The sequence below is a fragment of the Syzygium oleosum genome, unplaced genomic scaffold, assembly GCF_021117445.2.
Source record: "Syzygium oleosum isolate NSW1041296 unplaced genomic scaffold, Sole_v2.1 Sole_v2.15, whole genome shotgun sequence".
In the NCBI taxonomy this organism is placed as follows: Eukaryota; Viridiplantae; Streptophyta; class Magnoliopsida; order Myrtales; family Myrtaceae; genus Syzygium; species Syzygium oleosum.
In genome coordinates this window covers 1,163,244-1,175,923 of record NW_026607499.1, presented here as the reverse complement: position 1 = coordinate 1,175,923, position 12,680 = coordinate 1,163,244, and the positions used below count along the sequence as shown (strand labels likewise).

At 40.9% G+C, this 12,680-nt stretch overlaps 1 pseudogene; it reads right to left on the bottom strand.

Moving 5' to 3' along the window:
* Positions 1 to 634: 634 nt before the first annotated feature.
* On the bottom strand, positions 635 to 11,860 carry LOC115687194 (vesicle-associated protein 1-1-like; annotated as a pseudogene).
* Positions 11,861 to 12,680: the final 820 nt, after the last annotated feature.

Below are 12,680 nucleotides of genomic sequence, written 5' to 3'. Positions count from 1 at the left end.
AATTAAAGTTTAAGAATCAAATTGAACGATAAGATAACGACCTAACATACCAATCAAAATATACAAAAAAATTTCGCAGAAGAATATACAGAAGCTCAACCTTCCACGAACCAAACCCTACAAAGATAACATTATCAACTCGCCAACCCTTGCCCAAACTAAAATTTCTTAAATTCGGATCAGGTTATGCTGGAAGCCTGGACCCAATTGACAGACGCATGACCCGTCGGTCTAAATGATGTGTTAGCTTGCGAATTCGCCAGGCCTAAGATTAGAAATAATCCTTAAGCCTTTCAAGTTAGGCTCCGTTTTTTTTTTTGTAGAAAATAAATAATTTAAAAATTAAATTTTTAAAATCGATTACTTATATCTCTTACAAAAATAAATGAAAATCATTTTCATCATTTATGAAAATATTTAAAAATATAATTTTCAAATCATTCATTTTTTATGAAACAACCAACTTCGAAACAACCAACTTCATATGATACTCGGCAAGGAAGAGGATCAAATCAAATGAAGGATCAATGCCAATGTCCGAACAACTTTTTAGACTTCTATGGTGGGGGTAAGAAAGAGTCGACAAAACAAACCGGGTAAAGAGATGAACGTCACTACGTCACACCGAAAACAATTGGTCATGAATCTTGCTTTTGCATCAACAAAGGTCCTATTAAACTACCAGAGAACTCTCTGTAATGTTAGCACGCCATCGTACCGTTCGAGAACTGGATAAATATGATAAATACATCTGACTTTGGTACAGAATGCCCGCACACCGAAATTGCAGTCCCTGGTTCTTGAGAACAAGTATCGTTCGTTTGCCTCTTCCGTCCTACAACTTTCTTGAGCAAAGGCGTCACGTCCTCTTCATGAGATACCCCAAGACGAGGCCAAGCAAGCCGATGAGAACGACGTATATAAACGAAATACCGCCATGGCCTCTCTTGGTTTGTTGCCTCATAAGCTCCTGTTGAAATTTATCAAGACATCAGTGCAAGACCGATAAAGGCAACAGTGTGTTGCTCGCAGAAGTAACCATTTCAATTGCCCATCACACGGTGGAGTGCATCTATAAACATGCTCCGCATTGCGTAATGTCTTTTTTCTTTCTTGTTTCCCTTTAACCACATAATTTGCCATATTCTGTCAAACATTAGGTCATAACCGTGCATGCATATGCCAATCCTAACTGTATCTTCTAACAATTGTAGAAAGTCAAGTTAGGAGACAAAGTGAAAATCATGACCCAGCAACTCAACTGACAAATGGCTGATTTACTGATACGGTCGGCATATATTTCTTTGGGGTCCATCAAGAAGATCTACATTGTGCTCGCCTCCAAAATGGCCAGAATAATCCTACTTGGACACATCTTAATTCAAATTTTAAAGCAGTGATCTTATCTCCTTAATCTGATCAGCATAGGCTGTTTCACTGGCTCTCTCCAACACTTAAACCATTATCCATGTTCTATTCAAGCATGCTTCCCAAATTCTTCGGTCCATTCAGCATAGGCTGTTTCACTGGCTCTCTCCAACACTTAAACCATTATCCATGTTCTATTCAAGCATGCTTCCCAAATTCTTCGGTCCATTCTCATTGTTATAACTGGGAATTGACCACCAGCTATTCCACAAGTTCATACCAGTTCCCTCTTTACAGATATGAAGTAGCAATGAATAGGACAGTGTGGCAAAGTCACGTGAAATAGATTCACTACGCGTAGACAGCAGAGGACAATGAAGCCCTTCCACTTAGCAAAGAACGACATTGCCTTTTCCTGCCAAGAGGCCGACAATATAGATTCTCTCAAATCATTGTGCTCCATTCAGTATCATGTCCTAAAAAAGTTCAAATACTCATAATTCCTTGTCAAATTCCCGACTCCTTTTGAACTGTCCTATGAATGCTGGTCACCTATATCAAGTATTTTTTATTGATTTAGAATATGGAACAAGGATCTTCCCATGCTTTACCCCATAAACAGACTGGCTTCCAGCTTGATAGAATTCCAGCATTGTACCTTAAGATAGTGGTTTGCAGCCACTATACCCTCTCTCCGTTTTTTTTTTTGGATCATAACTATACCCTCTTTTTTTCACAATACTATACCCTCTTTAAGTGGTTGACATTTGCATCGGCAGAACAAGCTCCCATTGTTTTTCCTAGAATAGATTTTACTTGCCAATTTAAAGGTTACAAGCACCACCATTTTGCCATTAAATCACAACTGTCAACTAAGCACCACATTTCACCATAAAATCACGACTGTACCCCTAGGTAGTAACCAGCCCAGTTAACCTTGTCCAGTTGCATCTTCAGACTGTTGCTCAATTATGCCACTCTTGGTTTAAGCATTATGTCTCCATAGACAGTATCATTTCTAGTGAAATTCCATTGAAACGAGAAGGGAAGCAAACTGAACCTTACAGCGAGTGCAAAGCATTGCATCAGACAACAAACAAAACAATCAAAGTCATTCACATTACCACTTACCAATTCCTGCTGAAGCTTGTTTTTTAGCTGAATAGCTGAGTTTTTCTCCTCGGTCAATTTCAAAATTAGAGCCTTTGCCTGGAACCAGAGGAAATATATCAAACTAAGAGATCAGGCAATTCATATAAATTGTAATTCCTTAATTAAATAACAAGGTATCCAAGTTACAGGCTTTGATTTCTTGGTGAGTGAAACACAAAGGATTTATATTCAGATTGAGACTGGCATCACAAAAGAAAGGATACATAATCACACTAATGGGCCATCAAATGAAACAACAGCAGTTTTGAAGGATCTATTAATCCAGCAATAAAGTAGACAGTTTAAGTCATTTGCTGTAACATGAAAAAGGTTTCCATTGAGGAGGCTCCATACAAGACCATAGCAATAATCAGGAGTCCTCTGCTCCAAGACAATCCCAGCACAATATTTCAAACATATGCTTTCCTTACACTATGATACAATTTAAGATCCATACCTTCCTTCTCCTTTTAGGGGTTGAAAACAAATTAATTTACATATTATCAAGCAAAGTGAAACCTATGTCAATCTCTCCACATCCTGGTTTAGTATTTGTAGATGTAATGACCTCAAAATAAACCACCCATAATAAATTACAGCCATCAAAGTTTTTGTCAACTAGAACCTTCATCTAATGAAGTGGACACAACTCATAAGTCTCCAACAACAATCTACATGATGGTAAAAAGCTCAAGGGACAGAAAATGAATAGGAGCAAAATTGCACCAAGAGGGCATGGTTAATAGAGAAATGCTGAAGACGCTTTACAAAAACTCATTTACTAAGTGATTCAACCAGATTAGATTGGAATTTGGCGTCTGGGTCCCAACTTTTAAATATCGAATATGAACCTGCCCAATCACTTACCATACATGTTTTAATATAAGTTCTTTGTACATCTAGTAAAAATTTATTAGGTTGATGAATCAATACATAAGTTTTTCTTTCCAGTGGTATCCTATACACAAATTGGCATATCAAAGTCTTGTTGTTAGTCTCATTAGATGCACATGCATCAGAAGCATGCTTTTCAAATGGCGAAGTGTTAAATATGAGGTAGATGATGCTGTTGCAGCAAAATCTCAGACTCCAAATGAACAGACTGATTTATGCAGAACTATGAAGTTGATATGGTGACTAAGGCAATTCATCCTTGAATCCTGGATAGCAACTATTGCTAGCAATGTAAGAGTAATTGAATAAGGTACACTAAAGACTTTGCTGGGGACAGGCTAAAGAAGTAGTCTTCGAAGTAATGTACAAACGACATGTCTAATCTAACAAATGCAATAAACTCCTACTTGCATTCACAACATCCCCAAGGATGAATCCAGTCATAATACAATTCAAGGAACATTCCAGATTCCTGCAAGTTGCTATCACCAACAAAGCCACAAATAACCAACAAGGCCAGATGTAATCCATCCAAGTCCTATTATATCCTCACTCAGGTGCAGCTTTTCACCTCATCAAGTTCAACAGTCTAAAGCAAGCCTCTTAATCCATACTACACATATGCTATCTGTTATCACTGAGCAAAGACCAATAAGCACTAGCTAATAGTAGCCAAATGTTGGCTTAATTTAGTATATTATGCTTTTTCTGTTTTCTTCTTCTTCTTGCTTCTGTACATTTGTGATGTACTGGGGAGTTTGCTTGGTAAGATTTTATTACTTATCAATAGACTAGACTTTCAAACAGAGCCTATTTATAGCTTGCGATGACCCAAGAGAACATCTGGTTGGAAGTTGACCGAGTACTTACTATAAAAGAAAGCATCCATCCTTCACCAACTATTAGAATGAGTGAATTACGAAAAAACAATGAAGAGGTTACAAATTTATATAAGCAAGTTCAAAAGGCTCAAATATATACAGGAGTACCCTACTTAATTGGCGTAATTAATGTAAAGCATATGCCTAATATACTAGCAAGTACATTGGAGGCGAGAATCAATCATGAAAAGCGATGCCAATAAAGACTTTTCGTAGCCTAAAGAACATCATCTGGAGAACTAGCATTTCAAAGAAGAGCCAATGGAATTTGGAAGAAGAAACCAAGGTCGCTGTTTGAAATAACATAAGAACACATATTGAAAGTTCTGAATCCTTTGGAACGTATCTTGTAGCTTGCGGATAGTGAGAAAAACAGGCTATGGGATACATATAGAGACAAGGAAGCTCCATGGAAAGCATTCAATGTGAATGAAAATAAGTATCTGGAGAAATTTGAAATGACTGATGGAAGATGGGAATTGTCAGCTACACCACCCTTTATGTGCAGCTGGTCACTTGTTGAATTTTCAATACATCAATGACAATCTGAATTTGGGGTTTGCTGTAGTAGTTCAAGGATGATATAAGAGTATAAGGAGATCGTCTCTAACTCCAAGTGTAGACATGCGAGACAAAATTATGGATGAGTTGTCATCATATAAAAGAATCGCCGACCTATTTGGCTTGGACCTTGCTGTAAAAGAATAACTAGGTAATATTGCACTTGGCTATAGAACTTACATTTGGTCAGTGTTTCCTCCAATTTTTTTCCCAAATAGTTATTAGTAGCTCTCTTTAAATAAATTACCTAGCTAAATGATGGGAAATTTTAGCAATGCCAGCTCCAGATGTACAAAGGGTCACCATCAAGATTTTAAGTTTGACAAGCAATTCATCCAGGTGAGAAAGAAACCAAAGCATTCTTTAGGAAGTCGCTAAAGATAATTAGACAAAAAAATTGCCAATTAGCATTATTCTGTAAATCTAATTCCATACTTCATTATCTCAGTCTACATTTGCAAATTCACATAAAACGGAGTTAAGGACTGGTAAAAAAACGACCAAACAATTTCAGATCTAGCTCTTAAATAATGATATGATCGATGTGATGTGATTGATCCAGTTTATATGGACAAATCAACAAAGGCAATGGGTAGTCATTGGAAAATGGAATTGATTCTTTTGCAATGGTGGAAGATGAATTGGTGTTTAATGACGATGAGTTGAGGTGAAGTTGCATGAGCAGCTCAAGTTGGAGAACTCATCAAGAACAAAAATCTGATCTCAATCCAGATCAAGACAAGAACAGAGGCCTTATCTTCAAAATCACATTTTGAGGAAGAAGTTAATAGTGAGGAATGAGGAAAATGTAGAAGACTACGTGAGTGGATGGAAAGAAAGAGATGCAGATTTGGGTGATGTGAGAATGATGGATGATGAGACGAAACTGAGAAATTATCTTGTCCGTTTGCTTGTTTTTGGCTAAACGTAGCATGATATTTCACTGCGTTGCAAATTCTATATTCTTCTTAATTTATATGGCATTATGATTGGACTATTCTTCATTCCATCCTTAGAGTGCATGTTTTTCTTGCCCACCATCTATCCATGTACTTTGATTTGATACGATTTTAAAGTCTATTCTTGTTTGATTATTGATGCTAAAAAAGTCGACGCCTTACTTCACTCAGGCAAGCAACTGTTGTGCTCTTGGGATCCGGCGTTTTAGAGTCTTAGCGCCTTTTACGTTTGACTACACTAGCCTCAACTTAAGCTACATCCACGTCACACTCCTGTGAATGAACACATCCAATGTCAAGTTATTTCCTTTATTCATGAACCTAACTCCACATTCTTTAATCGGCCTCCACAGAAGACAAGTCATATTAGTATTATTTTAGCATTTCCACATACTCACGAATTAGCTAACTGTAATAATATAATCCACCCACAATCGCATAACCTTTCCACCATGTTTGATAATGAGAAATGCTTTAAAATATTCTTCTTCATCATGGAAACGAAATCTCCCTATTATTACTCCATTCCATCCACTACAACAAACCTCTCCCCTTTCTTGACATTACAAAATGTAAAATACATTCATGCATAATACTTTTTCTCGATGATACTGCATTGACGATGGAAACTTCTGCATACCTAACCTTCACATTACCTCATTGTCCTTTTGAAAGAATAAGAAAGATGTGCTCCTAAATATCCACAATCTACTTATGAGTGATCAAACCTTGAAAAAGCCAAAATTCAAAATTGCTATACCAAGTCATATCTGCATAATTATTTCATCATGACCCCAAAAATTACTTTTTTAATGGGCGACAACTTTGTCCACGTCCACATATATTATATGCCCATAGAGAAATAAACTCTCTCCGTCACAACCAGACTAACACTTTTATTTCCATAAAAAAAAACTCCTTTAAATTAGTTCTTCATTATCCACTTCATTCAAATGAAAAAGAAAAACCATGAATAAGAATCTTGAAAAGGTAAAGATCATATTACCTTCCATGAACTCTCAAGCTAAATGATGGATAATGTCAGACATAGGACATTGCCAATAAGCCAGTGGAATAAGAACCAAAGAAGAATCATAATTGTCTTTTTCATTCATCAAATCTGAAATCCTTTTTCGCTTTTCGAGTTTGGTTGTCAATGAGGACAGTTAGCCAATCCCTAATAGTAAAGGTGACCAACTCAAGGTTGCAGTTTCTGATTTAACTGTAAACCATCACAAACTTATATGCAATTGCCGAATGACAAAACAAAAGGTCTAACTTTTTGGCGATTCTTAATGCGTGCATAAAACATATAAGTACCTCGGGTGCATTGTCCTGCGACTCAGCAAATGTCTTTGAAGCCTGAAACCACAATTGACCGCTGTATTATAATCTATTGCAGGCGAAACCAGCATTCTAATATCATGATAAATTTCAGATACCAATAAAATCAAGAATATATCAAGCACTTACAGCTGTAAATTCAAAGTTATTCGAGTTTCCATTGTCCGAAATGGAGCCTCGTGGTGAGGAGCCTTCTTCCGATCCTTCTCGAACTGGGGATGGAGGCCGAGGGGGAGCCACATAAACAACCCTCAGCTTACACTCTTCGACATTATGGCCCGACTCTTTATTGAACTGGAATCCAACACCAACAACCTCGACTAGGTTAATTTTCTACACTAATCGAACCCGAGCCCAGCGCTGTTAGCAAAGTCTCCGTAACACCCATTACCATTTCCGGCGTGATTTCCTTCGTGGTCGCCCCCGGACTCGCGGTTACGCTTTGAAGGAGGAACTTATCCTTGCAGTGCATGTCGAGAGGTGCTTCCTTTTGAGCTTGCATTGTAACTGCACAGTACGCATGGCATGGCATCACTCATAAGGACATAAAGCTTGAGCTTAATTAAAGACTAAGAAGTCGATCGACCATGAAAATGAAAGAGAGAGAGAGAGAGAGAGAGACCTATAACATCACAGGTAGACCTAGGCAACACGATTCCAGTGTTAGGCCTGACGCAGTACTTCTTCGGATTCGTCGTCTTCACCTGCAAACACCATCAACGACGCATGCAAAAAAGAAAAAAAAAACGCTCAAAATTCAGCAAGAAAAGAGAGCACAGCGAGGAATCGCAAAGCGAATCGGCGCGCAAGAGACTCCCCAGTGCCGTAGAAAAATTCAAAATTTCACCTTGAAAGCTACATAGCTGTCGGTCTTATTCGACAGCTGGAGAGAGCACGAGATCTGCCTCCTCAGCTCGACTGACCAAAACAATCAGCAAAAATCAGGCACCGGGATTTTCAAAAAACAGAAAGAAGAAGAACAGCAGGAATCGGCGCCGGACAGAGATCCGGACGGGCGCGGAGAGCAACGTCGCCGGCGGCGGCGGGCTCCAAGATCGGAGGGAATCCGACGAGGCTTACAGGGGAACTGAAGCTCCTGAGGCTCGATCCTGAGGAGATCGCCGGTACTCATGGCGGAATCGCGGGGGCGGATCGGGAGTCGTCGGCGGCGGCTGCGGGGCGGAACCTTCCCCGACGGCGGCGGCGGCGGCGAGCGGCGGCGAGAGCGAGAAAGGGGGAGGGAGAGGGAGAGGGAGAGGGAGCGGGACGGCGACGTTTGTGCCCGATTCCAATTTGACGTCCGCTTCTGGCTAGTGTCTCCTCTGATATGGGCACGGTTCCACCTCGATACGGCGTCGTCTTCTTCTTCTCCTCCTCCTCCTCCTCCTCCTCCTCCTTCCTTTTTTTCTATATTTATTCCCCTATTGAAAAAAAAGAAAAATCATTGAGGGGGAAAGAAAAAAAAATTTCAGAACATGACACGAAGGGTGCGCATGACAACCATTCTCAGCTCTAACTATTTCCGAATAAACGATTTTTTTTTATTCTCTGCGGAAACAATTTCTGCATTTGAAGGCGTTTGGTAAAGCTGTCAAAATTTATATTCCTCGAATAGAAAAGAACGTAAATGCGTTTGGTAACTACACACAAAATTCTTTTTATTAATAATATTTTGAATTGTTTATTTTTTTCTTTCTACTCAGGCCATGGCGGCGACCTGAGCCAGCCCTAGGGCCGGCGAGGGCGTCACGGCCCTCGCCGGCGCCGGCGAGGCGAGGTCCCCCTGCGCGGCGAGGGCGAGGCGGACCCTCGCCGCTGGGTAGGCGGCTCGCCGTCGCAACCCACGGCGAGGCTCGGCCTCGCCGGATGGGGAAGGCCGACCTGGCGAGTGGTCGTGGCGACCTCGCCCGGTTTGGGAGGCCGAGCCTCGCCGTGGGTCGTGACGACCTCGCCGGATCGGCGAGGCCGAGCCTCGCCGTCGCGACCCACGGCGAAGTTGCGACCCACGGCGAGGCTCGGTTTCGCCGTGGGTTGCGGCGAGGCCGACCTCACCATGACCGACGGTGAGCCGCCTCGCCCAGGCGGCGAGGGTCCAGCCCTCGCCCTCGCCGGCAGGGGGGACCCTCGCCTCTGCCGTTGGCCGGCGAGGGCCGTGACGCCCTCGCCGGCCCTGGGCTGTGGTCGGTCACCGGCCGCCGGTCGCTAGCGACTGGCCACAACCCAAGGAGAGCAACACAAAAAGAAGAAAAGAAAAAAAAGAAAAAGAAGAAAAAAAACTGAATCTCAAAATTGTGCCGAGAAACAAGAAGTAACTTTTTTTTACTTCTTATTTCTCTTCCAAAACTGTTTCTCGGCACAAATATTTGCAAAAATATGCCCAGGAACAAAAAGTTTACCAAACACATTTCTGTTCCTAAACTATTTCTGAGAACAAAAGAACATAAATTTTCACTGTTTGGCACGTTACCAAACGGGCCCGAATTGTAAATTAATTATTTGACGTGTAGAATCAAAACTATGATATTCTGTATTTGACGCAAATTGTGAACCCGATTATAACTTGCTGCCCACAGAAATGGGCCATGCTTAGCGGATAGCGGGACAGAAGATGAGGTACCAAAACTACTCGACCAAACAGCTCGACCGGACCCGACTAGAACCGAAATCCTCGAGCCGGTTCGGTTATGGTCGAGCTAGTTTCTGTTTAGGACTGTCGAAACAAGGAATGCGATTGTTCGGTTCGGTTTAGACTAACCCCCTGACACTTGTTAGTGGTGAAAGTAAGTTCGTTCTTGAACCTTCAAAATACCAAATAGAGAATTGAAAATGAGAAGGACACAAGCGGGTTGTGTGTTTTACTTGGCAAAAAAAAAAAAAAAGACAAATCGGTGTGTTTTCCTTGTCATTAATGGTACCGAAAAAATTGTCTAAAAAGTTATAAACTTATTGCGATTTTGTCAATTCGAGTTCTAAATCTTTTAATTTTACCAATTGAATCCTAAATCTTTTTAAATTTTTCCAATTGAGTTCATCCGGTCAATTTTAAACGGAAATTTAACCGGAAATTGCTGATGTGGACACCGGCTATCTTACATGGTACGGCTGACGTCGGTGTTGATAGTTTTTAATAATATTTTAGTTTTTTTTATTGGTATTTATACTTTTCTTTTCTCTTTTTTTTTCTTTTTAATTCAATTATAGCCTCATTTTGCTAGCCATATATAATGTGGTATATTTGAGTTCCTTCCTTGCCAACTTAGGAGGGCATGCAACCAAACATTGTAAGCACTAAGCAGTTTACCTAAGATTCTTAATAATCACATTCCTTCTACATATATCGACGCAAAATTCGTCTTGATCCAATCCATTCCACATCAAGGAACGATTTCGCGGTCCTAGAGGTGACCGCTATGCTGTTCCCAGAAGAACGAACCGAAGACAGGCTGAACAATATAGGTATTAAGAAATGGGGTTTCCCGAGGATCTAAAACCTAGATCACTTGCAAGTTCTCTAGAGATCCATGGCCAAATGCTTGTGGAGAGTGCCACAGATCGCGTGACTGGAATGACAAAACTATAGATACGACTCTTTAGAGAATCGAAACCACAGCTGAAGAAGGCTGAAACCACTGACCATTGAATTATAAACTATTGCCGAAGAAGCAAGCGTGGTAACATCGTGATTTATTTGCAGATGCCAATAGAACTAAGAATAAATCAAGCACTCACAGCTGTGAATCCCAGGATGTTCAAGTTTCTGCTGTCTGAAATGGATGCTGGTGGTGAAGATACTTCTCGAGCTCGGGATGGAGGCCGAGGGGGAGCCACATAAACAACCCTCATCTTGCCCTTTTCGATGTTGCAGCCCGGTTCTTCATTGAACTGGAATCCGACACCGACAAACTCTGCTAGTTTAATATCTGCATCAGCAGAACCTAAGTCGAGTCTCTGTGATACCCATTACCATTTCTCGCGTGATATCCTTCGCGGTCGCCCCCGGACTTGCAGTTACACTTCGAATGAGAAACTTATCATTGCACCGCATGTCGAGAGGTGCTTCCTTTGAGCTTGCATTGTAACTGCATGGTAAGCATGATAGCACTTATAAGGGCATAAAGATTGAGTTTGATTAAAGACTTGGAAGTCGATCAATCATGAACACGAGAGAACAATTGAGGATTGTCTCTCAAGATGCGAATGCTCGCATATAAGCGAAAGTCGAGCAAGAGAGAGAGACCTACAACATCACAGGTAGACCTAGGCAACACGATTCCACGATTAGGCCTGACGCCGTAGTTCTTCGGTTTCGTCGTCATCACCTGCAAACACCATAGAGGACGCATGCAAAGAGCACTCAAATTCAGGAAGAAGAAAAGAGCGCAGCGAGGAAACGGAAAGTGAAAGGACATGCAAGAGATTCGCCGAGCCGTGGAAGATCAAATTATACCTTGAAAGCTACATAGTCGTCGGTCTTGTTCGACTGCCGGAGAGAGCAAGAGATCTCCTTCCTCAACTCGACTGAGCAAACATTAGCAAAATCAGACATGGGATTCGGAAAAAGAAGAAGAAGAGCAAGAGTTGACTCTAACGAACAGAGATCGAAAAGGCAACGTGGCAGTTCAAAGATTAAAGAACCCGATGAGGCTTACAAGAGAACTGAAGCTCCTAAGGTTCGATGCTGAGGAGATCGCCGGTGCTCATGGCGGGATCAGAGGGAGGGATCGGAGGCGAACCCCGAGCTTTTCTCTGCAGCGACCGAGAGCGAAAGAGCAGAGAGAGACACAACGCCGGAGTAGGATGGCAACGTTTGTAAGCCTCATCGGATTTTGACTCGACGTAAAAATATTTGGACACAAACTTTGGGTTCCGGCGGGCTAGGGTTTATCACGCCAGTGCTTTGACTACGTCCAGGAGGTCTACCAAATTTTATAGGCAGTTTTCATTTGAGATTCTTAATAATGTCATTCCTAGAATCATACATGTGAACGTCAAGAGGTTCAACCGGAAATTCGTTTCGATCCGAAATCCGTTCCATATCGAGGGATTGATTTCGCGATCCTAGAGGTATTAAACATAAGGGATTTCCCGAGAATCTAAAATCCTAAATCTAGTTCGCTTGCCGACTCTTTAAAAGCATCCAAGACTAATAAATGCTTTTGGAGAGTGTACAGGATCACGAATTTTGGGGATTTGATCACGCTATATTAATTTAACGTCATTTCCGTACTTTTTTCTCTTTTGCGAAAAGGTTTGCTTTGACGTATGGTGAGCAATTCAAAATCTCCTCTCTTTATCTGAAGGGGCATGCAATGTTCATCGGTGTTATTATCTCTAAATTAACTATCATGTAAAATGTGATATGCACAGGTGCACAAACAATTAAAATGAACAAATGGAAAATTACCAAAATATCATACACTTATTGCATTTTTGCCAATTTAGTCCTAAACATTTTAATTGTGTTAATTGAGTTATAAACTTTTTCACGTTTTGCCAATTGAGTCCATCAAGTCAGTTTTGG